The sequence below is a fragment of the Budorcas taxicolor genome, chromosome 5 (genome assembly GCF_023091745.1).
Source record: "Budorcas taxicolor isolate Tak-1 chromosome 5, Takin1.1, whole genome shotgun sequence".
NCBI lineage: Eukaryota > Metazoa > Chordata > Mammalia > Artiodactyla > Bovidae > Budorcas > Budorcas taxicolor.
Window position 1 is genome coordinate 94,618,374 of NC_068914.1, and position 25,071 is coordinate 94,643,444.

Consider the following 25,071-nt stretch of genomic DNA (forward strand, 5'->3'; position numbering starts at 1 on the left):
CTTCCCCATCTATTTCCCATGAAGTGATGGGACCGGATGCCATGATCTTCGTTTTCTGAATGTTGAGCTTTAAGCCAATGTTTTCACTCTCCTCTTTCACTTTCATCAAGAGGCTTTTTAGTTCTTCTTCACTTTCTGCCATAAGGGTGGTGTCATCTGCACATCTGAGGTCATTGATATTTCTCCCGGCAATCTTGATACCAGCTTGTGTTTCTTCCAGTCCAGCGTTTCTCATGATGTACTCTGCATAGAAGTTAAATAAGCAGGGTGACACTATACAGCCTTGACGTACTCCTTTTCCTATTTGGAACCAGTCTGTTGTTCCATGTCCAGTTCTAACTGTTGCTTCCTGACCTGCATACAGATTTCTCAAGAGGCAGGTTAGGTGTCTGGTATTCCCATCTCTCTCAGAATTTTCCACAGTTTATTGTGATCCACACAGTCAAAGGCTTTGGCATAGACAATAAAGCAGAAATAGATGTTTTCCTGGAACTCTCTTGCTTTTTCCATGATCCAGCGGATGTTGGCACTTTGATCTCTGGTTCCTCTGCCTTTTCTAAAACCAGCTTGAACATCAGGAAGCTCATGGTTCACGTATTGCTAGAACACATAAAAAGAGAAGTCTACGAATTTCAAATGAAGTTCGTGCATAATCACAGCAAGTGGTTCTGTGTTCTGGCTACAGACTCTATCATCATTAATGAATTATTTCATTTGATTAAATAACTTCTTAAAGGGTACCATGGAAGTTGGCAATAGAGCCCAAATTAGAAAGAGCCCTGGGTTCTTAGTCCAACATTTAGGCTTATATTTGGTCAAGGTTTCTTTGCAAACAGTGCTACTAATGAAGTTGATTTTCCAAATTTTAAAACCCAGCTTATGTAGTCTCAGATTATGATTAATAACAGCTACCATTTACTAACAGGCACTATTAAGCACTACACAAATAGTATTTTTAACTGTTAGAATAATGAGAGGTAGGTATTGAGCTTTTTGCCTTAGAACCTAACCTGGTGAGTGTTCAGGCTGTATGATGCCAGGGTCATACTGTCCACCTGATCTACACACACCTGGGTGGGTTTCCAACACAGCTTTCTCTCCCTGTATTCTAAGCAAGAAAAGAGAGCAGTGCTCTTTCATATAATTCTCAGCTAAAAAACAGAGGGGATGCCCATTGGTATTGATAGTTAGAACTAATATTCACTGGGTATCTGCCTTGCATCAGTGATGCTCCAAAGATATTTTATTTATTTAATCTTTACAAGAACTTCATGTAGTAGATGCTATTCTTTCCCTTTCCTTTTCACATGAGAACAGTGAAGTACAGAGAGGTTTAGTAAATGGACCAAGATCATATATCTTGTCAAGAGAACTTGAGGTGAAGGCAATGAGGTTCCTCTAGAATAAATCATTATTAAGGAGCCCAGATGCTTCTCACTCCGACAGTTTAGTGCCTGATGCATGCAGAAGTTTTACTTCCTGTTCCTTCCTGTCCTCTCCCTTCTGTCCCTTCTCCTTTCTTTCCTTTCCTGCATTGTTTAATTTCTTTCTCAGATTATTAATAACAATTATGTAAATAACATGCCAATAGTTCCTGATACATACTCATTATTACAAAGTACCTAAAGAGTTAATGTTTCCTCTACCCCACCTCTGTCTCATTCTAATGTAATTTGCATTTTGTAAAAGTCCCAGTCCATCTTGGGGTTCTTTCCATGTTGGTATACATTAATTTTCTTCATTCCTTTTCATTACTGTGCATATTCAAACATATATACCACAATTCATTCAAATATATATAATTTTATGTAACTATACACATTTAAACTTATTTATATAATTATGTATGTACTTTATTATATAAAGTACAAAATTTTAATGTATAAGTATATTCTATTATATATTTATTTACTTAACTTTTTAAAACTCATAGTATCTTTTATATTTTCCATTATTTTTAGATTCCATGCTTGCTATTTCAGAGAATGTAGAAATAAACATACTTGTAAAACTTTTATGTATGTGTATGAATTGGTCTTTGGAGAAGGCGATGGCACCCCACTTCAGTACACTTGCCTGGAAAATCCCATGGACGGAGGAGCCTGGTGGGCTGCAGTCCATGGGGTCGTGAAGAGTTGGACATGACTGAGCGACTTCACTTTCCCTTTCCCTTTGAATAGATACTTGGTGGTAGAATTGCTGGGCCCAAGAACACAACTGCAAATTTTAATAAAACCACTAATCATCCAGTAAATAGGCAGTAGCAATTTAAAGTACACTAATTGTATCTGAATGTCTATTTCCTCCTATGCCAATCCTTGATATCTATTTTAAAATTTTACTCCTATGATGACCCAGATCCAACATCCGTTGATCATAGAAAAAGCAAGAGAATTCCAGAAAAACATCTGCTTCATTTACTATGCTAAAGCCTTTGGCTGTGTGGATCACAACAAACTATGGGAAATTCTTAAAGAGATGGGAATACCAGACCATCTTACCTGCCTCCTGAGAGAGCTGTGGGCAGGTCAAGAAGCAACAGTTAGAATAAGTCATGGAATAACGGACTGGTTTCAAATTGGGAAAGGAGTACATCAAGGCTGTATATTGTCATCCTGCTTAATTAACTTCTATGCAGAGTACATCATGTGAAATGCAGGGCTGGATGAAGCACAAGCTGGAACCAAATTGCAGGGAGAAATATCAATGACCTCAGATATGCAGATGACAGCACCCTTATGCAAAAAGCGAAGAAGAACTAAATAGCCTCTTGATGAAAGTGAAAGAAGAGAGTGAAAAAGCTGGCTTAAAACTCAACATTCAAAAAACTTAAGATCATGGCATGTGGTCCCATTACTTCATGGCAAATAGATGGGGAAACAATGGAAACAGTGACAGACTTTATTTTCTTGGGCTCCAAAATCACTGCAGATGGCAACTGCAGCCAAGAAATTAAGATGCTTGCTCCTTGGAAGAAAAGTTATGACTAACCTAGACAGCATATTAAAAAGCATGGACATTACTTTGCCAACAAAGTTCGTCTAGTCAAAGCTATGGTTTTTCCAGTAGTCATGTATGGATGTGAGAGTTGGACTATAAACAAAGCTGAGTGCCAAAGAATTGATGCTTTTGAACTGTACTGTTGGAGAAGACTCTGGAGAGTCCCTTGGACTGCAAGAAGATCAAATCAGTCAATCTTAAAGGAAATCAATCTTGAATATTCATTGGAAGGACTGATGCTGAAGCTCCAATACTTTGGCCACCTGAGAAGAACTGACTCATTGGAAAAGACCCTGGTGCTGGGAAAGATTGAAGGCAGGAGGAGAGGGGAATGACAGAGGGCAAGATGGCTGGATGGCATCACAGACTCAATGGACATGAATCTGAGCAAACTCCAGGAGATAGTGAAGAATAGGGAAGCCTGGTGTGCTGCAGTCCATGGGGTCGCAAAGAGTTGAACATGACTGAGCAACTGAACAGCAACTATGATGACCAATAATACATAATCTTTACATGATGTTATCAAGCTGAATATCTTTTCAGATGCTATTGTCTACTTCTTTTTCTATCTATGCATTTTTGCAACTTTTTTCTATTTCCTATTTGTATACTTTTTTAAACTCATAGAATCTTTTATATTTTCTAGATATTAAATGTGTATTTGTTAATACATTGGCAGCATTCTCCATATCAGTGGTTTGTCTTTTAATCTTTTCAGCTTTCTTGAGGTATATATGACAACTAAAATTGCAAAATATTTGAAGTGTATTTTAAGTTTTTATATACATCAATACACATGTTTCTTATTTTTTGTACATCAATTTTTTTTTGTTTTCTGAATGTTGAGCTTTATTTTTTTTTAATTAGTTTTTTATTTTTTTAATTTTAAAATCTTTAATTCTAACATGCGTTCCCAAACATGAACCCCCCTCCCACCTCCCTCCCCATAACATCTCTGTGGGTCATCCCCATGCACCAGCCCCAAGCATGCTGTATCCTGCATCAGACATAGACTGGCGATTCAATTCTTACATGATAGTATACATGTTAGAATGCCATTCTCCCAAATCATCCCACCCTCTCCCTCTCCCTCTGAGTCCAAAAGTCCGTTTTACACATCTGTGTCTTTTTTCCTGTCTTGCATACAGGGTCGTCATTGCCATCTTTCTAAATTCCATATATATGTGTTAGTATACTGTATTGGTGTTTTTCTTTCTGGCTTACTTCACTCTGTATAATCGGCTCCAGTTTCATCCATCTCATGAGAACTGATTCAAATGAATTCTTTTTAACGGCTGAGTAATACTCCATTGTGTATATGTACCACAGCTTTCTTATGTACATCAATTTTTATAGGGTCAAATCTAACATTTTCTTTTAAAATGCTGGAGTTGTTTGTTGCTTAGAAGAACGTTCACTATCCCCAATCATTTTTTTTTTTTTTAGAAATTCCAACATTGTCTTTAATGTTTTTATAATTCAGTTTCTTTTTCGTATTTAGAGATAGATTTTTCTTTTTTTTTAATGAGGTCAAGAACAATCTCATGAAGCCATATAGTCTGCTAGAAACCAATGCAAACATTCCCTTCCTGACCTCAGCACTTAGAAGTACAGTACATGATGGAGTTGACAATCTCAACTTATGTGCTCATGGGAGTCCTTCCTCCGCTGCAGGCACAGATTTTAGTTCTTCTAAAATCAACAAGTAAAATATAGTGGTATGTGAATTGGTTTTTCTCACATTACTTGAGCACTACAGTGTGCCAAGGACTGCTTTCTGGAATTGGCCAGAAATACTTTCCCGTAGAGATTGTTCTCTTTTGATCTGGGAGCCATGGGAAGGATCATGTCTAAGTGTGGCTGTCACAGTTAAACTGATTTGAAGATGGGTTCATGGAAAGGACTTGATTAACGAGTTCAAGGGGAAAATGGGCCCAGGCCACTAGGCTGGTAGAGGATTTACACAGACAGTTAGCACTTGAAGGAATCTTCTATAGCTGGCTCAACACCTGTAATTCCATGTCTGTATATCTATAATCACAAATGTGGAAAGTGAGGTGAGAAAGCATCATTTATATAAGGTCACCCAGAGAGAAGAACAATGAATAAACTAGCATCGTACAGAAGATGTGAAAAACAGCTTTGTTAGTAACAAACTCTGTAGCTGGCTGTGCTGACCGTTCAGCATATCTGGTGGTTGGAAAATATTCTAACGTTTGAGGTTGTTTAGAATCCCATCTCAAAATATGAAAGCATAAATACAACCCTGCAAATGTCCCCTCCTACTCATTCTGTGATTAAAAAAAACAATATCCTTACATTCCCCACACCATAAGGGACCACAGGTATCTGAGGTTTTACCTTACATTAAAATTGTATATTGCTTTTTCTCATTTTCAAAGTACTTTCCCTGAATGATTGCATTTGATTCTCATTTCAACCTGCCTCAATGAAACAGAATAAATTAAATTTTATACATACATAACATCCCCTGCTTATTTAACTAATATGCAGAGTTCATCATGAGAAACTCTGGGCTGGAAGAAGCACAAGCTGGAATCAGGATTGCCGGGAGAAATATCAATAACCTCAGATATGCAGATGATACCACCCTTATGGCAGAAAGTGAAGAGGAACTAAAGAGCCTCTTGATGAAAGTGAAAGAGGAGAGTGAAAAAGTTGGCTTAAAGCTCAACATTCAGAAAACGAAGATCATGGCATCTGGTTCCATCACTTCATGGGAAACAGATGGGGAAACAGTGGAAACAGTGGCTGACTTTATTTTTTTGGGCTCCAAAATCACTGCAGATGGTGATTGCAGCCATGAAATTAAAAGACACTTTCTTCTTGGAAGAAAAGTTATGACCAACCTTGATAGCATGTTGAAAAGGAGAGACATTACATTGCCTACAAAGGTCCATCTAATCAAGGCTATGGTTTTTCCAGTGGTCATGTATGGATGTGAGAGTTGGACTGTGAAGAAGGCTGAGTGCCAAAGAGTTGATGCTTTTGAACTGTGGTGTTGGAGAAGACTCTTGAGAGTCCCTTGGACTGCAAGGAGATCCAACCAGTCCATTCTAAAGGAGATCAGTCCTGGGTGTTGTTTGGAAGGAATGATGGTAAAGCTGAAACTCCAATACTTTGGCCATCTCATGCGAAGAGTTGACTCATTGGAAAAGACTCTGATGCTGGGAAGGATTGGGGGCAGGAGGAGAAGGGAACGACAGAGGATGAGATGGCTGGATGGCAACACCAACTCGATGGACGTGAGTTTGAGTGAACTCCGGGAGATGGTGATAGACAGGGAGGCCTGGAATGCTGTGCTTCATGGGGTCGCAAAGAGTCAGACACGACGGAGCGACTGAACTGACCTGACCTGAACATCCCTCTGGTTTTTGGTATCACTAGAACATACTAAGATCATTATATAGAACTGTTTTTTCCACTGTCCCAACCTTAGACTTTTAATGATGTAGCATTTTCTTTCTTGGGCCTCCTTTGTGGCGCAGTGGTAATGAATCTGCCTGCCAATGCAGGAGACATGGGTTCTATCTCTGGGTAGGGAAGATCCCCTGGTGAAGGAAGTGGCAACCCGCTCCAGTATTCTTGCCTGAGAAATCCTGTGGACAGAGGAGGCTGGTGGGCTACAGTCCATGGGGTCACAGCAAAGTCGGACACAACTAAGTGACATAACAACAATTTTCTTTCTTAGGACAGTTCTTTGGTTCTCTCAGTAAAACCCTAAGGCAGTGCCTGCCCGCACTGTAGAAAATCAGCAAAATTTAAAAAATTTTGTTTGCCCTTTTATGTGTTTAGTTATTAATTTATGAATAGTGATATTTTTACAAGAGGATATAAGAAGGGCCTCCTAGGTCACTAGTAGTAAAGAACCCACCTGCCAATGCAGGAGATATAATAGATGCAGGTTCAATCCCTGGGTCGGGACTATCCCCTGGAGAAGGAAATGGCATCCCACTCCAGTATTCTTGACTGGAGAATTCCCTGGACAGAGGAATCTGGTGGGCTACAATCCATTGGGTCACAAATAGTTGGACGTGACTGAAATGACTTAGCATGCAAGTACACTGTAAGAAATTACTGTGAACCTCATCCCTGAGCACTCAGTTCTTCTCTCATAGGGCTGATTCTCAATAATTTAGCAGTTGATTTAGAATTAGTATGTGGCTGGTTATTTTCCAGCCCCATGATCCAGAAAACGGTCAGCATCTCTGAACCCGGAAGACCCATTCTGGCCTTTGAGAGCTATATTTAAGTGAGAGATTTTCAAACTGAAAAAAATCACACCCACAATAAGAACCATATTTAAATAATATACACATTTCAAGAAACAGTTCCTACTCTTGCTACATAAGATACATCCTAATATTTTCTGTTCTGTTTCATTTTTAACAACCCACTAAACGTGTACACAAACATTTTATCTCTTCAACTTAATTTGATTAAATATTCCTTATTTTTCTTGTGGTAAAATTTACAGAGACTTTTGTTAACCGGGGACTGTAGATTCAAGTTTGCCAGAAATCCCCTGTCACCTTGCTCCCACCCCTCCATCATGATAAAGGAATTTAATAAAAGGGCAAAAACCCAAGGGCTAAGAAGAGAAAATAGCAACAGTATTCTGAAAGCAGGACAACAGATGGGCAAATGATAACAGATTCAACTGAAGCCTTTCCCTGGGAACAGAAAGCTGAAATGTTTCCGCCTACAGACCTTCAGAAAGGCTCTGGAGGTCCAGCTCCCACTGGAAGGAGTGCTAAAATCTAACCTGAGCTCCTTTCACCAAGAAGCAGCCTTTGCCAAGAGTATGCAACTTTTCCATCCAGGAATTTTCTACCCGGGTCAGCGGAGGGACATTGAGTGGATCAGTCTTTTATATAGCAATGTTCAAAAAACCTCCCTGACTTGGTCTCCACTTCTCACTCCCATCTCTATCACAGTCGACGGAGCCTGGGGTCTCCCCATGGGCTCTGTAGAGCTCTGCCTCTCCCAGCTTTGTGCCTTTATCCACAAAGGACACATTTTGGCCACTGTTTCCTCTGCCATGCTTCCTCAGCAACCCCCTCCACCTACTTTCTCTCTCTCAGAAGTGGGTAGATAGCTTTTATTAGCTCACAGCTCTTTTTTGCTTTGTGCTTTAGGAAAAAAAGGCTTTGTTGTTATTATCAGTTTTTCCTTTAATGAGGGTTTATAAAGGAGATCAGGTAAGAGATGTGCTCATACCGAACAGGAACGCAGATAAATTTTTCTTTGGTTGATATCTGTATGCCTACATGAACACAGATAACACACAAGCAATTTACACAGCACAATAGTAACCGATTCTTTGACCTGAGAATTAGCACTGGGACATTCCTAAGGCAGCTCCCTGACACCCTCAGTTGTGTCTCCCTCCCCCATCCCAGAGGCGATCACTCTTCTAGCCTGTATATTTGCTGTGCTTTTGCGTTCTTTTATGGCTTCATCACATCTGTATACATTACTTTGCTAGTTTGGAGGCTTCATAAACATTGGATTGCGTGTAGTCTATTTTTCATTTACCATTTTGTCTCTCAAAATATTTCTCTGTTGATATGAGTACTTGTATCATTTTATTGTCACTGTCTTGTTGTGTGAATATGCCGCCACTTATTTATTCATTTCCCTGATAGTGGATCATTCCAACTGTTTCTTTTTTGTCTTTTTTTGCTTTTCCTTATGTTTTTCTTCATGAACAATGCTTCTATGTTTACTTTTTTTACATGCTTTCTGATACAGATAAGCAAGAATTCCTGTGGCTTAGATATGGAATTACTGAGTTATAGGATATGTACATTTACAGCCTTACAGAATAACGCTAAATTGCTTTCCAAAGATCTTTCTCCAGTTGACACTTCTAAAAACAAAGAGTTCTCATGTTTACATATTCTTAATAAAATATTGTATTGTTAGATTTGAAAACTTTTTCCTCTTCTCCTGGGTATAAAATGATCTCCCTGGTGGTCCAGTGAGATCTGGACCTCTGCAATGCAAAGAATCTGCCTTCCAATGCAGGGGACACTTGTTCGATTCCTGGTCCAGAAAGATCCCACCTTCCACGGGGCAACTAAGCTCAGAAGCTGCAACTACTCTGCCTAGAGCCTGTGCTCCGCAACAAGAGAAGCCACTACAATGAGAAGCCCATGCGCCTCAATTAGAGAGACGCCCCTGCTCACCGCCACTAGAGAAAGCCCATGCACAGCAATCAAGACCCAGTGTGGCCAAAAGTAAATAAATAAATAAATAAATAAATGATTTCCCATTGTGATATTAAAATTTTAACATTATTTTAACATAACAAGACATTCTGCATTGTATATTGTATAATACAGAAAAGCATATTATATAATACAGAAAAGCACAGATCATAACTGTACAGATAAATGGTCACAAAATGAACCTACAGATGAAGAAACAGAGAAATAAAAAAGTATCCCAGTGACCTCCTTACCTATATTCCTTTCAACTCAATTTCAACTCACCTCCCTCCTTGAAGAACCATAAAGAACCACTATCCCAAGTTCTAACAGCATCAGTTAGTTTATGTATGTACACCTTGGCCTGCAATGCAGGAGACCCTGGTTCAATTCCTGGGTCAGGAAGCTCCCCTGGAGAAGGGATAGGCTACCCACTCCAGTGTTCATGGACTTCCCTGGTGGCTCAGATAGTAAAGAATCTGCCTGCAATGCGGGAGACCTGGGTTTGCTCCCTGGGTTGGGAAGATCCCCTGGAGGAGAACATGCAACCCACTCTAGTATTCTTGTCTGGAGAATCCCCATGGACAGAGGAGCCTGGAGAGCTACAGTCCATGCGGTCACAAAGGGTCGGACATGACTGAGCGACTAAGCACGTGTACATCTTTGCATCTATCTGTGTGCCTCAGTGTTGTGATTTTTGAGATTCGTGCATATTGTGCATGTGGTATTAATTTTGCATTCCCAGCAAGCTCACTGTAACTTCACCCCATCCTCTCTTTTTGTTCTATGACTCAAAATATTTGGGACACAGAGGTTTAAAATTGCTGCCCCAAGCAGCTTAGAGACCTAAGTTCTGTTGTAGGTCCAGAGGGAAAACACAGAGTGGGAGATGAGGCATGTATCAAAGGACATTAGAAGCCAGAAAGACAACAAAGCAGAATAAGGAGGAACGCAACAAAAAGTCCAAGGACAACTTCCAATGGCTGGGGAGCCTCTGAGTCTCCCGGCCATGTTAGTGGCAGCTTTTGTTCTAAGTAGACTTTACATTCATTCATCGTGTGAGGTGCTGAGGATTGAGTAGGACACAGACCTTGCCCTCAGGAAACTCAGACTATGGGGGAAAGGGCTGGTGCAGAGACAAACAAATAACTGCAATACAAAGTGACAGGACCTAAACTGGGAAGGGTAGGAACTAGAGGGAATTATGAGAGATGACTCTGCTCCAGAGGGAGGGGTGCAGGAAAAACTGATCCAACAAAAAGCCCCTGGCCTTCATTTTTAAAGGATAAAGAGGAGTTTGCTAGGTAAATAGAAGTATAAAGACAGAAAAGACTCCAGACCTGGGGAAGAACATGTGAAGGAGTGAGGTCTAAGAAAGGAGAGTTTAATTATGGAATCTGAAAGTCTTTATCACTGAATATGCAGCAGAGTAGATACACAGGCTAAGCTATGGTTTTTCCAGTAGTCATGTACAGATGTGAGAGCTGGACAATAAAAAAGGCTGAATGCTGAGGACCTGATGCCTTCAAACTGTGGTATTGGTGAAGACTCTTGAGAGAGTCCCTTGGACAGCAAGGAGATCAAATCAGTCAATCTTAAAGGAAATCAACCCTGACTATTCATCGGAAGGACTGATGCTGAAGCTGAAGCTCCAATACTTTGGCCACCTGATGGGAAGAGCCAACTCACTGGAAAAGACCCTGATGCAGGAAAAGACTGAAGGCAGGAGGAGAAGGAGATGACAGAGGACAAGATGGTTGGATGACATCACTGACTGAATGGACATGCGTTTGAGCAAACTCTGGGAGATGGTAAAGGACAGGGAAGCCTGGCACGCTGGCCTGTGGGGTTGCAAACAGTTGGACACGACTGAGTGACTGAACAGCAGGCACTGAATATTGAAGACTTATGAAGAATTTTGATCATAAAGCCTCCTGTACAGCATGGTAAGGATTTAGGACTTGTCTATTAAACCACTGAAGTATTTTGTATAGGGCATAACAACATTGAATCAGTGTTTTGGAGGAAGTGAGAAGAAGTGATTCATGAGTAGTCGACTGACCAGAGGGTAACCAGTCTGATTTGTAGGAAATTTCTCGCTTACTCCATTCTTGCTCTGTTCTATTGTCCGACTTCTTCATACTCTTTACCTAAGTGTTATTCCCACTGGGTACTTCTGCCTGACAGTAGAAACTAGTTCTTATGATTTGGGGAGTGGAGGTGAAAGGAAGAGAATGAATTCAGTTAAAGTGCTCAGTGGGAAGAGGTTGGGCCTGGGATGTAGGTTGGATTACTAAAGAGGGATGGAGTCCTCTGGGGTGGCAAAGTGGTGAAGAAACTTCTTTTAAGGATAAGTCAGCACCTTGGGAAGCGAGATCAACTCTATGGCAGAACTCAGTTGAAGAGGAAATACTGTGATTTCAGTGTGAGAACCCTCCATAAATGAAAGAGGTTGACCAGCAGGAAATTGACAGTGATGCAACAGCCGTGATAGTAGAGGTCATAACCTATAAACACATAACTTATACACACAAGCTTGAAGAAAGGTGGCTTTCTGCAAAAAGGGGGAGGAAAAGAGGCTGAAGTGACACTGGGTGGCTAAGAGAATGACAGTATTGTTCTAAGTTCCATGGCCATGGTGTGTAGGGGGATGGGTTATCTCCATAGAAGAGTTCCAAGGAGACCAGTTTCATTGTGGGAAAGCCAGGTGCCATTAAGGGAAAGATGGGGAAAATGAAGGAAAACATTTTTTAAAAAGAACTGTTTTTTCTTTTTCTTCATTGTGATGGTTAATTTTGTGTGTCAGCAGGAGACTGTTTCTGGATGAGATTAACATTTAAATTGGTGAATGATGAATAAGCAAATTGCTTCTATGATGGGAGTGGGCCTCATCTAATCAGTTCAAGGCTTGAATAAAACAAAAAACCTAGCCTCCTTGAGAGCAAGAGTGAATTCTCCTGCAGATGGCTTTCGATGTCTTACACCACTGGTTTCCTGAGTCTCTTGCCTGTCAACCCAGACTGCAGATTCTGGGCTTGTCAGACTCCATCAATGCATGAGCCAACTCCTTAAAAGAAACCTCTTTATCTGCACATCCTATAGGTTCTCCTTCTCTGGAGAACTCTTAACTACTACATTTATCTTTCAGATTTTTCTTGTGTAGTATTTCACACAACCTCAATCTATGGAGAGATGGGGGATTTGTGAGTTTGTTTACAAGAATCAAAGGTTGCAGAGAGCAGAAGGCAAACATGTTGGAGGGAATACAACCATGGACGGTCAATTCAGTCTTTGAAATAAGTGACAATGCATAGAATCTAGGAAGTTTGTGTGATGAGAAGCTGCATGATATTAAACTAAATTACTGTTCTTCCCACTAGAAACTGCAAACCCCGGAAGAGCTTGGAAAAATTCCAAAGACTGTATAATTGACATGCTGCTTTTACCCTTAGGAAAGACCCCCTAGTGGCCTCCTTAGATCACTTCCCAAAGCCACTGGGCTGAGACCTCCTCACTCAGCACTGGGACTGTGGTACCTCAGGGCCTGGGTCTTCAAAAACCTTTGACTGCTCCTTTCCTTCTCTGAACAGCAGGTTCAGGTGTGTTGATCTCTGTGATACTGTGGCATAGAAGTTTATTACGCCTTCTGAACATAACACTCAAGCTGTGTGTGTTTCCACAAAAATCTCTCTGGTAGAGGAAGCCACCATGTGGGGTCCACATTTTACAGCCACAGGAGACAACTGTCCCTTTCCTAACCGGCCTGCAGCAAGGCTGCGACCACCATCTCCTCTAACTCATCTACCCGGGAAATGTGGCTCACTATGACTGAGCCTTCCCACTGGTAATGAGATGAATTGTCTTCAGGATGCCTAAAGGACTCTGCTAATATCCCCTGATTTTTCCTGCATAGTCTAGCACGGTACCTGGATTTTCCATTAGGGATCACTTTAAAATGACAACAAAAAAAACCCCCTTCTTGGTCTCTGTTCCTGAAGCCTATGATATCAGGAGGGGAGCCAGGAATGAAGGATGATGTTTGATTACACCTAATTATCTTATTTTCTCCTAAGGCCCATTCAGAGAAAGGTAACATTATTTGCCTCAATCGCTCAGCTTTTTCTTTGTTAAAAAGTTAACTAATGGTTAGTAACAAAGAGGATGTTTTATCTAGGTGCTTCCTGTATTAACAATTCATCTATTATTTATATTCTTATAATGATACATTTTATCAATAAAACTTTTCAAATATGCAAGTGTATAGTACCATCAGCAATATTACATAAAACCTTCTCTATATGAAGATAATGCAGTTCATATATCTTGATGTGACTTACATTTTGAGAAGACTCACGTGAACATCTCCCCACTTGCACACACTGACGCTCATCTCCATCATCATCCCCTCAGTGTCCTTCCTGTTGATTTGATGCTGGGCCATCATCTTCAGGGCCAACAGGTGCAGGTTACTATTAAAATGCAAAAGATGAATAATCAAGTCATTATGAACTACTGAAACCTTAGAAGGAATTGTATTTATCAAATTTGATCAGGAAAGCAGTCAGGAGTCTGAGGGGGATGCAAGAAAGGTGAGTATGCTTTGCTGAGGAATAGGATAAAAGGAGAGTGAAAGGACGTTATGTTTGGAGTCCTTCAAGTAGATATGGGAGTGCTGATGCCCCATAGGAAGGCCTGTCTGGAGCCGGAGCTACATGAACACTCAAGCATAGGCAGGGTTTCTACTTGGCAAGAGGACCATGAGGATGGAGAGAGACGGAGATAGACCAGAAGCTGGGGAAAATGAGAGTCATCTTCTTCCCCGTTCTTCCTGGGACCAGAAGCTTCATTTACCTAAATGAAGTTTTACTGTCTGCAGTAGGTAGAGAACAGCAAGAAGAGTCAGTGTAGGCACTGTAGGTGAACACAGAAAATGTGCACTCTCCTTAAAGGTGTGAGCTGAAGGCTTCTGAGATAGACTATAACAGAAATTAAGAGACAAAAACTAAGTGGTAGAAAGAAAGAAGACACAATAATGCTAATGACTAGGGGTAGTTTGAATAGGAGTTGATGGGGGCAGGGGGAGGAACTGAGAGAGAATAGGAAGAGATTAATTCATCATCAAAGGCCTAAAGAGCTCACATAAAAATCCCAGCAGCCCAGAAACTTCTTAGGTGTATACACAAAATGAAAGTCTTAGAAAAGACACACTTATTCAAAGAGAAGACCAGAAGTGGCATGTGGTCATCTGACTAAATGAAAACATTGCAGGCTGTTTTGTGGTGCATCAGTCCAGCAAGAAAATAAACAGTGATGTATCTGATATTCTCTTTTCTGACTAATCTAGTTCTATGATAAGAGATCTCTTCATGGAAAAAATATAATACTGTGGCTGAGAGTGCATCTCAGAAACACTTTCTTAATGTCATATAATTTTGAAGTAAATCCCCCAACCTATACACATAAAGAATAAGAGGTACAGGAATAAGCTACGTTGATCTGCTGCATGTAATGGTGATTTGATTGATTCCATTGTCTCTTAGTGCATGTGTTTCTTTGTTTTATGTACTCCCCATCCCATCCCTTGTATCATTAATCAAAATTTTAGCATAATTCAGGAAATAATCCATTCCTCATAATTTGGAGCCATGAATACTAATTATAGCTATTATATTGCATATGCCTTATATTCATACAATGATACAAATAATTACCTTTTATAGAACTTTCCTTTAGAAAAAGCTCAAAACTTGGAGAGCCAAAGCACTGAATTAAACATGCATGCAAAGATCTAACCAAAGGAGACACTGGAAGGGCTTATACTAGGATTAATCCTCAACCTTACTGCACAGAAATATTTGGCATACTCAGTGAAGATCTCCTGGAGAAGGAAATGGCAATCCACTCCAGTACTATTGCCTAGAAAATCCCATGGACAGAGGAGCCTGGTAGGCCCCAGTCTACGGGGTCGCAAAGAGTCGGACACGACTGAGCGACTTCACAGTCACAGTCACAGTCAGTTTAATGTAGTCAGGGGATATCTTTTACTTAGCATAATAGAGACTCCAGAAACAAGAAAGCAAAACAACTTAGAAGGTTAGAAAAAACTTGGGAATTGATTTGGCACAGCTGCCTGTCTCTGGTAAGATAAGGTATTAATATTTATACTTGGCAGATGATGAGACTGAGGTCTGAGGCCACCTAGCTAGTCAATGGCCAAGAATCAGTTAAATCCTATGTTCTCATCTTTGGTATGTGTTATCTAGAGTTAACAATTTTTAAAAAATTTTATGATATTTTAGGAAAGTGGAGCCAAAACCTCAATATATTAAATGAGAGAGTTCAGAAGGGAGATTCAGGAGGGAAAAAATACTCTTATCAAAAGCATAACACAGAAATGTATAGCTATCTGACATAGCACAGGAGACCTTAGAGAAAGAAAAGTTTCCTTCAATTATGGTGTAGGAAGAGGAGGAAGGAAATACTTTTAAATAATCATTTTTTTATGATTTGTGTTCATCTTTCAAATTTTTCTTCTGTATTATTTCACAGAAGCACAATAGAGCTCTTCATTAAGAGACCAAACAATTTGGAACTGCTTTCCTCTGTTACAAAACCATTGCTACTGAAAGTTTCCCTAGGCTGTTGAGAGAAAGTGTTACCATCTTTCCATATCACACAAATATATTTAAAACATATTCTATTATCATTATGTTTTATTTTTTTTCTTTTCTTACATGATATTATACATGTTTCAATGCCATTCTCCCAAATCACCCACCCTCTCCCTCTCCCTCTGAGTCCAAAAGACTGTTCTATACATCTGTGTCTCTTTTGCTGTCTCGTATACAGGGTTATCGTTATCATCTTTCTAAATTCCATATATGTGTTACTATACTGTATTGGTGTTTTTCTTTCTGGCTTACTTCACCCTGTATAATCGGCTCCAGTTTCATCCACCTCATTAGAACTGATTCAAATGTATTCTTTTTAATGGCTGAGTAATACTCCATTGTGTATATGTACCACAGCTTTCTTATCCATTCATCTGCTGATGGACATCTAGGTTGCTTCCATGTCCTAGTATAAACAGTGCTGCAGTGAACACTGGGGTACACGTGTCTCTTTCAATTCTGGTTTCCTCAGTGTGTATGCCCAGCAGTGGGATTGCTTGGTCATATGGCAGTTCTATTTCCAGTTTTTTAAGGAATCTCCACACTGTTCTCCATAGTGGCTGTACTAGTTTGCATTCCCACCAACAGTATAAGAGGGTTCCTTTTTCTCCACACCCTCTCCAGCATTTATTGTTTGTAGATTTTTGGATAGCAGCCATTCTGACCGGTGTGAGATGGTACCTCATTGTGGTTTTGATTTGCATTTCTCTGATAATGGGTGATGTTGACCATCTTTCCCTGTGTTTGTTAGCCATCTGTATGTCTTCTTTGGAGAAATGTCTGTTTAGTTCTTTGGCCCATTTTTTGATTGGGTCGTTTATTTTTCTGGAATTGAGCTGCAGGAGTTGCTTGTATATTTTTGAGATTAGTTGTTTGTCAGTTGCTTCATTTGCTGTTATTATCTCCCATTCTGAAGGCTTAAATATAATTGATGAAAGAATTATGAACAAAATGACAAACTCTCTTTCTTGTTAGACTGTGATAGAAAGATCAAACTTCTTCTTTGCTTAAAATATATTTTAATATGTTAGTTAAAAGTTCAGTTCAGTTCAGTCGCTCAGTCATGTTCTACTCTTTGTGACCCCATGAATTGCAGCACGCCAGGCCTCCCTGTCATCACCATCTCCCGGAGTTCACTCAAACTTATGTCCATTGAGTCAGTGATGCCATCCAGCCATCTCATCCTCTGTCATCCCCTTTTCCTCCTGCCCCTAATCCCACCCAGCATCAGAGTCTTTTCCAATGAGTCAACTCTTCGCATGAGGTGGCCAAAGTACTGGAGTTTCAGCTTTAGCATCATTCCTTCCAAAGAAATCCCAGGGCTGATCTCCTTTAGAATGGACAGGTTGGATCTCTTTGCAGTCCAAGGGACTCTCAAGAGTCTTCTCCAATACCACAGTTCAAAAGCATCAATTCTTTGGCGCTCAGCTTTCTTCACAGTCCAATTCTCGCATCCATACATGACTACTGGAAAAACCATAGCCTTGAGTAGATGGACCTTAGTTGGCAAAGTAATGTCTCTGCTTTTGAATATGCTCTCTAGGTTGGTCATAACTTTTCTTTCAAGGAGCAAGCATCTTTTAATTTCATGGCTGCAATCACCATCTGCAGTGATTTTGGAGCCCCCCAAAATAAAGCCTGACATTGTTTCCACTGTTTCCCCATCTATTTCCCATGAAGTGATGGGACCAGATGCCATGATCTTCATTTTCTGAATGTTGAGCTTTAAGTCAACTTTTTCACCCTCCAGTCAAAAGTAGGTGGGATAATTTTCCTTTGTTTTAGAATTAATTTCATATTTCACTTTTCTTTTGGAAAGTCTGGAAACTAAAATGTGCTTTGGAGTAAACGTCATAGGATTTATCATGGATAGGACAAATTAAGTTACTGTATAAAACTTATAATAAATTAATTTCTATTGAAGTATAGTTGATTTATAATATTATAGGTGCACATCATAATGATTCAGTATTTTTGCAGATTATAATCCATTATAAATTACTACAAGATAATGACTATCATTTCCTGTGCTATATAGTATATCCTTGTTGCTTATTAATTGCTTACCATAGTAGTTTGTTTTTGGTTAATCTCATACTTTTCCCCACCCCGCTCTCCCTTTTCGTAACTACAAGTTTTTTTTCCTACATCTGTGAATCTGTTTCTATTTTACATACACATTAATTTGTATTATTTAGATTTCACATATAAGTGATATCATATTAATACAATGTTTTTCTTTCTCTGTTTTCATGAAGCATAATATTCTCTAGGTCTAGCCACACTGTTGCCAATGGGAGCATTTCATTCTTTTTACAATTGAGTAATGTTCCGTTGTTTATAAACACAACATCTTCTTAATCCAGTTATCTATTGATGAACACTTGGGTTGCTTTCACAACTTGGCTATTGCAAATATTACTGCTATGAACATTGGGGTACATATATCTTATCAAATTAGTTGTTTTGTTTTTTTTCTGAATATATACCCAGGAGTGGAACTGCTGAGTCATATGATAGTTCTATTTTTAGATTTTTGAGGAACTTCCATATTGGCTATTGGTATTCCATATTCGTATTCCATAGTGGCCACACCAATTTACACTCCAAGCAATAGTATGCAAGGGTTCCCTTTTTTCTACACCTTTCCAATATTTATTATTTGCGGTCTCTTTGACGATAGCCATTCTGATAGGTGTGAGGTGGTATCCTGTTGTTTTGATTTGCAGATAAAGTACAGATCTTTTATCCTCACGAAAAATTGGAACTGACCAAATATTATAAGGCTAAGAAGACATGGAATGACCTTCTGGACAAAAAGAATCAAAGCTATAGAACTTGAGGTGACATAAAGATCATCTCCTTGCCTGTACATAGAATTATAACTGAATGTGAGGCTCTTTTTGGACAGGGAGGCCTGGTGAGCTGCAGTCCATGGGGTCGCAAAGAGTCGGACATGACTGAGCAACTGAACTGAAGTAATGAGGCTTTTTTATTTAAATGCAGAAAAGTCTGTGATACTCTGAAAAAATGTTCTTGCATTTCCAGTTGGAAATGAAACATTTAAGCAAGTTTTAAGCAATTGAAAGAAATAAAAAGTGCTCATCAATGGAAGTTTTAGTGGGCTAATAGAGTATCTCCATGAATAATTTACATATGCTGGCTATTCAAGATGTCTTTGAAATACGATGATGAACTAGGTGAAAATTTTCTTCTCCTCAAATGACTAATAAGTTTTAGATTGAATCAAGTAAGTCTTTCTTCATGATAGAATAATAAATAAACTCAGAATCTGAGCTTCAACAAAATCTTAGGCATCAGTTAATACCGCTTGCATTATTACATTATTTACATGGAAACTCACAAAACAGTTCTTTGAATTTGTATGTCATTTCATCTCTCATCTTGATAATCTCATCTTGGTAAGGTACAATATGTATCATTTCATCTATTGTATAGATAGAGTAGGGGCTTCTCTGGTGGCTCAAATGGTAAAGAATCCTTCTGCAATGAAGGAGACCTGGGTTTGATGACTGGGTCAGGAAGATCCCTTGGAGAAGGGAATGGCTACTCACTCTAGAATTCTTGCCCGGAGAATTCCATGGACGGAGAAGCCTGGCAGGCTACAGTCCCTGGTGTTGAAAAGAGTCAGATACAACTGAGAGGTACAGAGAGTTTAGATAATTTGCTATAACTAATTCTAGATTATGATGTTCTCCTCTTCCTAATACATAATGTCTTTCTAATAAGAAGAATTTTTCAAGCTGGGGACATGGAGTCATAGGTTAATCTAATATACACATATAAATATATAAAGACATACATTTTGGATCTTTTGGTTCACTGCTTTATAACTGAACACTCATAAAGTTTCAGTGCTCAAAATTACCTTGGTGTTTCTGTTTTCATTTCTGTTGAGAGTCAAGGTCAAAAGATTTTAAGGCTTGTTGTCAGTATAAAGGCTTGTGATAGCTGAATCAAAGGGAAGCACAGGGAAAATTGATCATCACAAGGTCAGAACTGTCAGAGTTATGCCATGTTCAGGAGCCTGCATTACAGGAATCTGTACCACAGGCATTTTAGGAACTAATGTACTGAGCAACTTATAATTAACAGCAAGTAGGTTAGTAAATGGAGAAGGAAATGGCACCCCACTCCAGTACTCTTGCCTGGAAAATCCCATGGATGGAGGAGTCTAGTGGGCTGCAGTCCATGGGGTTGCTAGGAGTCGGACTCGACTGAGTGGCTTCCCTTTCACTTTTTACTTTCATGCATTGGAGAGGGAAATGGCAACCCACTCCAGCGTTCTTGCCTGGAGAATCCCAGGGACGGGAGAGCCTGGTGGGCTGCCGTCTATGGGGTCGCACAGAGTCGGACAGGACTGAAGCGACTTAGCAGCAGCAGCAGCAGGGTAATAAATAAACAATGAACAAATATTCTGATTGTGATTTCAGTAACAACTGGATTAAAAATTAATTTAATGCAGATTTTAATAATACAACAGAGGTAATTTAAATTGAACTAAAAGGATTTACATAGTTTAAGAGAATAAATGAAAATCACCATTGACAAGTGAAGGCTTGCAGGATAATATATGTGAAGTAATGTTATTCTGAGATAGCTGATAATGAGATTTTTAAAGACAATTTTCTATATTATGCTTTTGTGAACAAGTATTTCTGTATTGGAGTCATGAAGCTAAAAATACAAATATGAATTGAATCTAGAAATGGCTAAGACAGATACTCTTTTTCTGTGATTAACCTCAACATTGTTGATTTGCTTGCAGCAAACTACATTTGTTCCATTACTCTATGAAAATTGATATACTAAATGAGTAGAACTCCTGAGAAGCAAATCAACTACATTTTTGTCTTCCATTGTTGCTTAAAATATATTTGGTGGGGATGAACATTTCCTTCTATGAATGATTCATGAGACCAGGGCTAGACCTACAGCATATTATAGTCCATTCACTCGCTCAAAAAAACAACAACAAAAAAAGTCATCTGGTCTCTTTAAATTGCAAAGACAGTCTTAATTTTGTATTTACAGGGGGTTTCCTTGGCTTCTTAGTTCAAGAGGACTCTTTTTCTGTTATGTCAAGAAAAAGAGCGGTTTCTTTAATAAATGGTGACTACTTTCTGGAGGAGGTAATCTCTCTTCTGCTGGTTCTTTGATATTATTTTGTTTCATTGGGGTCCTTATCTTCGACTGGTTTCCTTCTTTCTTCACGAAGCCTACAAGGACCACCTCTTGAAGATCTCCCCTCTTTTCTAGAAGTGAAACCTTCCCAAGGGTGCCCTGTCTCACCCTATAGACTTTAGGCCCCTTTCTTTCACCCACCACACTGCCCGCCTTCCTCAGTAGCCGAAGTTCTGCGACCACACCACACAGCAACTCAGCAATTCTTCTTGCGGGAAGGACGGAGGTCCAAATGTATCCCCACTGCTGACCCTTGCTCCAGCATGGCTACAAGCCGGACTCTGCTGCACTGGCTTCTAGATCCTGCAGCCCCTACACTCCTAGGCCAACGGTGGGCTCCAGGACTAGGCTGCCAGTCTCTGATGTTTAATTCCTCACATAGGTGTACACTGAATAAATGTGTAGCATTTTCTACCTTCTAATTGTGCAGTAGGCAATGGTTGATCTTACTTGCTTACCCTGTTGATCTGTGTGGTTTTAAAAAGTCATTTAAAAGAGATTAAAATGTATGTAATTGACATTATCCTATGGAAACTGAAAGGCTCCAATTATCTTTGAGAAAAAAAGTAAACACAATTTAGAAAGATCAATTGTTAAGAATGGATGCTATCTCATATCATTCCCACACCCTTCTATAGCAACAATTTTTTTTAATCTTCAGAGAAAATTAGTCATTTCAACATGAGTAAATTAAAACAGATGGCTTTATGGCTATTTTAAAATGCCATTTCCTTCACTCTCTGTTTACATATACTTTTAAATTTGGGTCTAATTTATGAAATGCTGAAAGTAACCTGGTGTTAAGTGTTGGGATCCAGGGTTAAATAAATTCAGTGGTCTTTCATGGAGCTTTCTTAATTACTGATTACTCTTGCATAAAGAAAAGAGACCATCTTAAAGGCTGCTTTTCTCCTGGTAGACTAGGAGATGAAATACTATTACAAACTGCAAAACTTTATAAGTTCATATGTTTGAATTATTTCAGCATGCCTTTTCAGATCTACTGTAATCCGAGGCTCAGTATATTTTTCATGGAGCATGCAATTTAAAAGTTATTACTATAACTAGTCATTATATTTTTCAAATCTAATTCTATACTCTGCTGCTGCTATACTCAGTGTATGGTAAAGATCCATTGACATCAGAGTAACTTAATTTAGAATTTATGCAGGGTCTTTATCAAAATCTATTGTTCATTGAAAAAAAAAAAACCATTACCTGAGTCTAACTGAAATAAAAAGATGCTTCAAAACCCATTACCTTTAAAAAAATAACTTAATATAGCTTTACCTTAACAATAATATTTAAGATAAGTTTTGTTCAGGAATTATGCTCATAGAGCACAACTATGCCAATTATTCTCTAGTGCTTTTTGTAATCATTTGAAACACTGAAAGTATTTAGAAGAGTGTAACAATAATCAAATGTCCTATTTATACTGGCTTTTACTCTAAGAAAATTAGGATTTCCTTGTCATAGAAGAAGCTGTTTGATAATATGCTTATAATCACCCAAATCAACCAAACACCATTGACTCAGTATTTTATGTGTGGCTGTGCAAAGAGTAGAAAGATAAAAGTAACAGATGCCTTAACTTTAAGAAGTCTATAGCTTCAAAGAAGATAACCAAAGACTTAAGCCAGTTAAAAAAACACATGAGTATGAATCTTACCATAATAAAGGGAGAACTTGCCAAAGTATTTAATAGGGGAAAGCGCTAACTGTGTTGCAGAGCCAGTTATGTGTTGTCATTTTATTGTGGGATCTATAAAGATGTGTTCCTTATGGATATTTTGGGCTTCCAGGTGGCTCAGTGATAAAGAATCTGACTGCCAGTGCAGGAGAAGTGGGCTTGATCCCTGGATCAGGAAGATCCCCTGGAGAAGGAAATGGCAACCCACTTCAGTATTCTTTCCTGGGATATCCCATGGACAGAGGAGCCTGGTGGGTTACAGTCCATGGTGTTGCAAAGGAGTCAGACACGACTTAGCAACTAAGCAATTCCACCAACAACAAATATATTAAGGAAGTACAAAAGAGATACAGATCATCTCTGAAAAGGGAGACTAGGAAAGGATTTAAAGAAAGGTAAGCGGTATAGATAATGATTAGTAAAAAGTCAGACATTTAATTTCTGCTCCAACACTTATTAATGGGATAGTAATAATCAAACATTTATTAAATGTTCACTACCTGGCTGCACTATGCTAAACATTGTACACATGTTACTTTTTAAATCCTATTATTAATTCTAAATTATTATTATTATAATATCAAATTCACAGATGAGGAAAGCTGTGAGTTGAAGAAGTTAGGCAACTGGCCCAAGTTCACACAGAAAGTGCCAAGATTTGAAGCCAGGAGTTGGGCTCTTCATTGCTACATCAACTGGCTCCCTTTTATAAGAGCAGATAAGGTAGAGTCTTTGAGCCTTAATATCTTCATTTTTAAATTGGGAATAAGAAGATTAATGTCACCGGTTTGCTAAAGATCGAGTGAAATCATTTGGAAAATCTCTAGTCCAGTACATGGAGTAATGGCTTAAAAATGATTGTAAAATAATTACTGACAGTTTAGGAAAGAATAAAATTTGGGGTGCAGCTTGAAGAATGTCTGAAGCAGGTAGAAAGGGAGGTCATTGGAAAAGTTGGATGGATATAAAACAAAGAATGACGAACCACCATGTAACTGGAACACAGGTGTGGTTAGGGATTGGTAAGTTAATACTTTCCTGAGCAGTCTTATGTCAGTTAGGAATACTAATCTTCCAAGTGTTCAAAACCCAACACAACTGACCTAAACCAAAATGAAAATTAGTGGTTGAATGGTCCTGGGGGAGACCCCCTGATCCAGGTTCAGCTTGATTTAGGACTCAGATACTATGACCATTCTAATTTTTCAGTTCTGCTTTTTCTATGTGTGCCATATCTGCAGGTGGGCTCTCTTGACTGAAATAAAATTGCTACAGGAGTCCTAAGCCTCATATCATCATAGTCCCAAGCAAAAGAGAGTCCAGCCTATGTAGGAGAAGTCCCAAGATTCCCTTTGATCTGATAAGATTGAGTTTTCTGCTTTCTTTCATTTTTCCCAACTCTAATAAGACAAACTGATAATGCATTTGACAATAGAATCATTGAAGATTTAAATTTTATTAAAAAAATTTTTTGAATGGAAGAGACAGGTGGAAGCTCTATGAAGAGCAACCTTGTAACAGTGTGATGGTGTATTTAATGGAAGAAATTTGGAGGGCTGAAACCAGGAAGCTATTTAAATATGGGTGAGTGGTAATAAGAATGTGACCTAGTGTAGTGTGGGAAAATAAAAGCGGAAATGTGAAATAGATACCCAGAAGCTGAGTCCACAAAGATTTATAAGTAACGAGAAGCAGTGTACCTATTAATGTGCATGAAATGATTATTGATCATCTGTTGGGAGTTAGATGATAAAGATGAGATAGTTCAAGACAGACCTTGGAGAACTAACTAAACTTAAGTTGCAACTCAAAGAAGAGCCAAAAAAGAGGAGTCAGAGTAAGAAGAAGGGAATCAAAAGCCAATCATGTCAAAACCAGGTGCACGGATCTAGAATCAAACTATCTTGGACTCAAATACTAGCTTAAATACTCATTTATGACCTTGGGAAAATTCACCTCTTTTTGGTTCAATTTTCTTAACCACAAGTCAGGGACCATTTTGGGCTAGTGCCTCAGGAGGTATCTTAAGAAGTAACTGCTCAAACACATTAGCTATGAAAAGAAATAGAGGCATATCTTGGAGATATTGTAAGTTCAGTTCCAGACCATCACAATAAAGTGAATAGGGCAATAAAGAGGACTGCATGAACTTTTTGTTTTTTCAGTGCATATGAAAGTTATGTTTATACTATACTTTAGACTATTAAGTGTGCAATACATTATGTCTAAAAATCAATGGACATATCTTAATTTAAAAATACTTTATTGC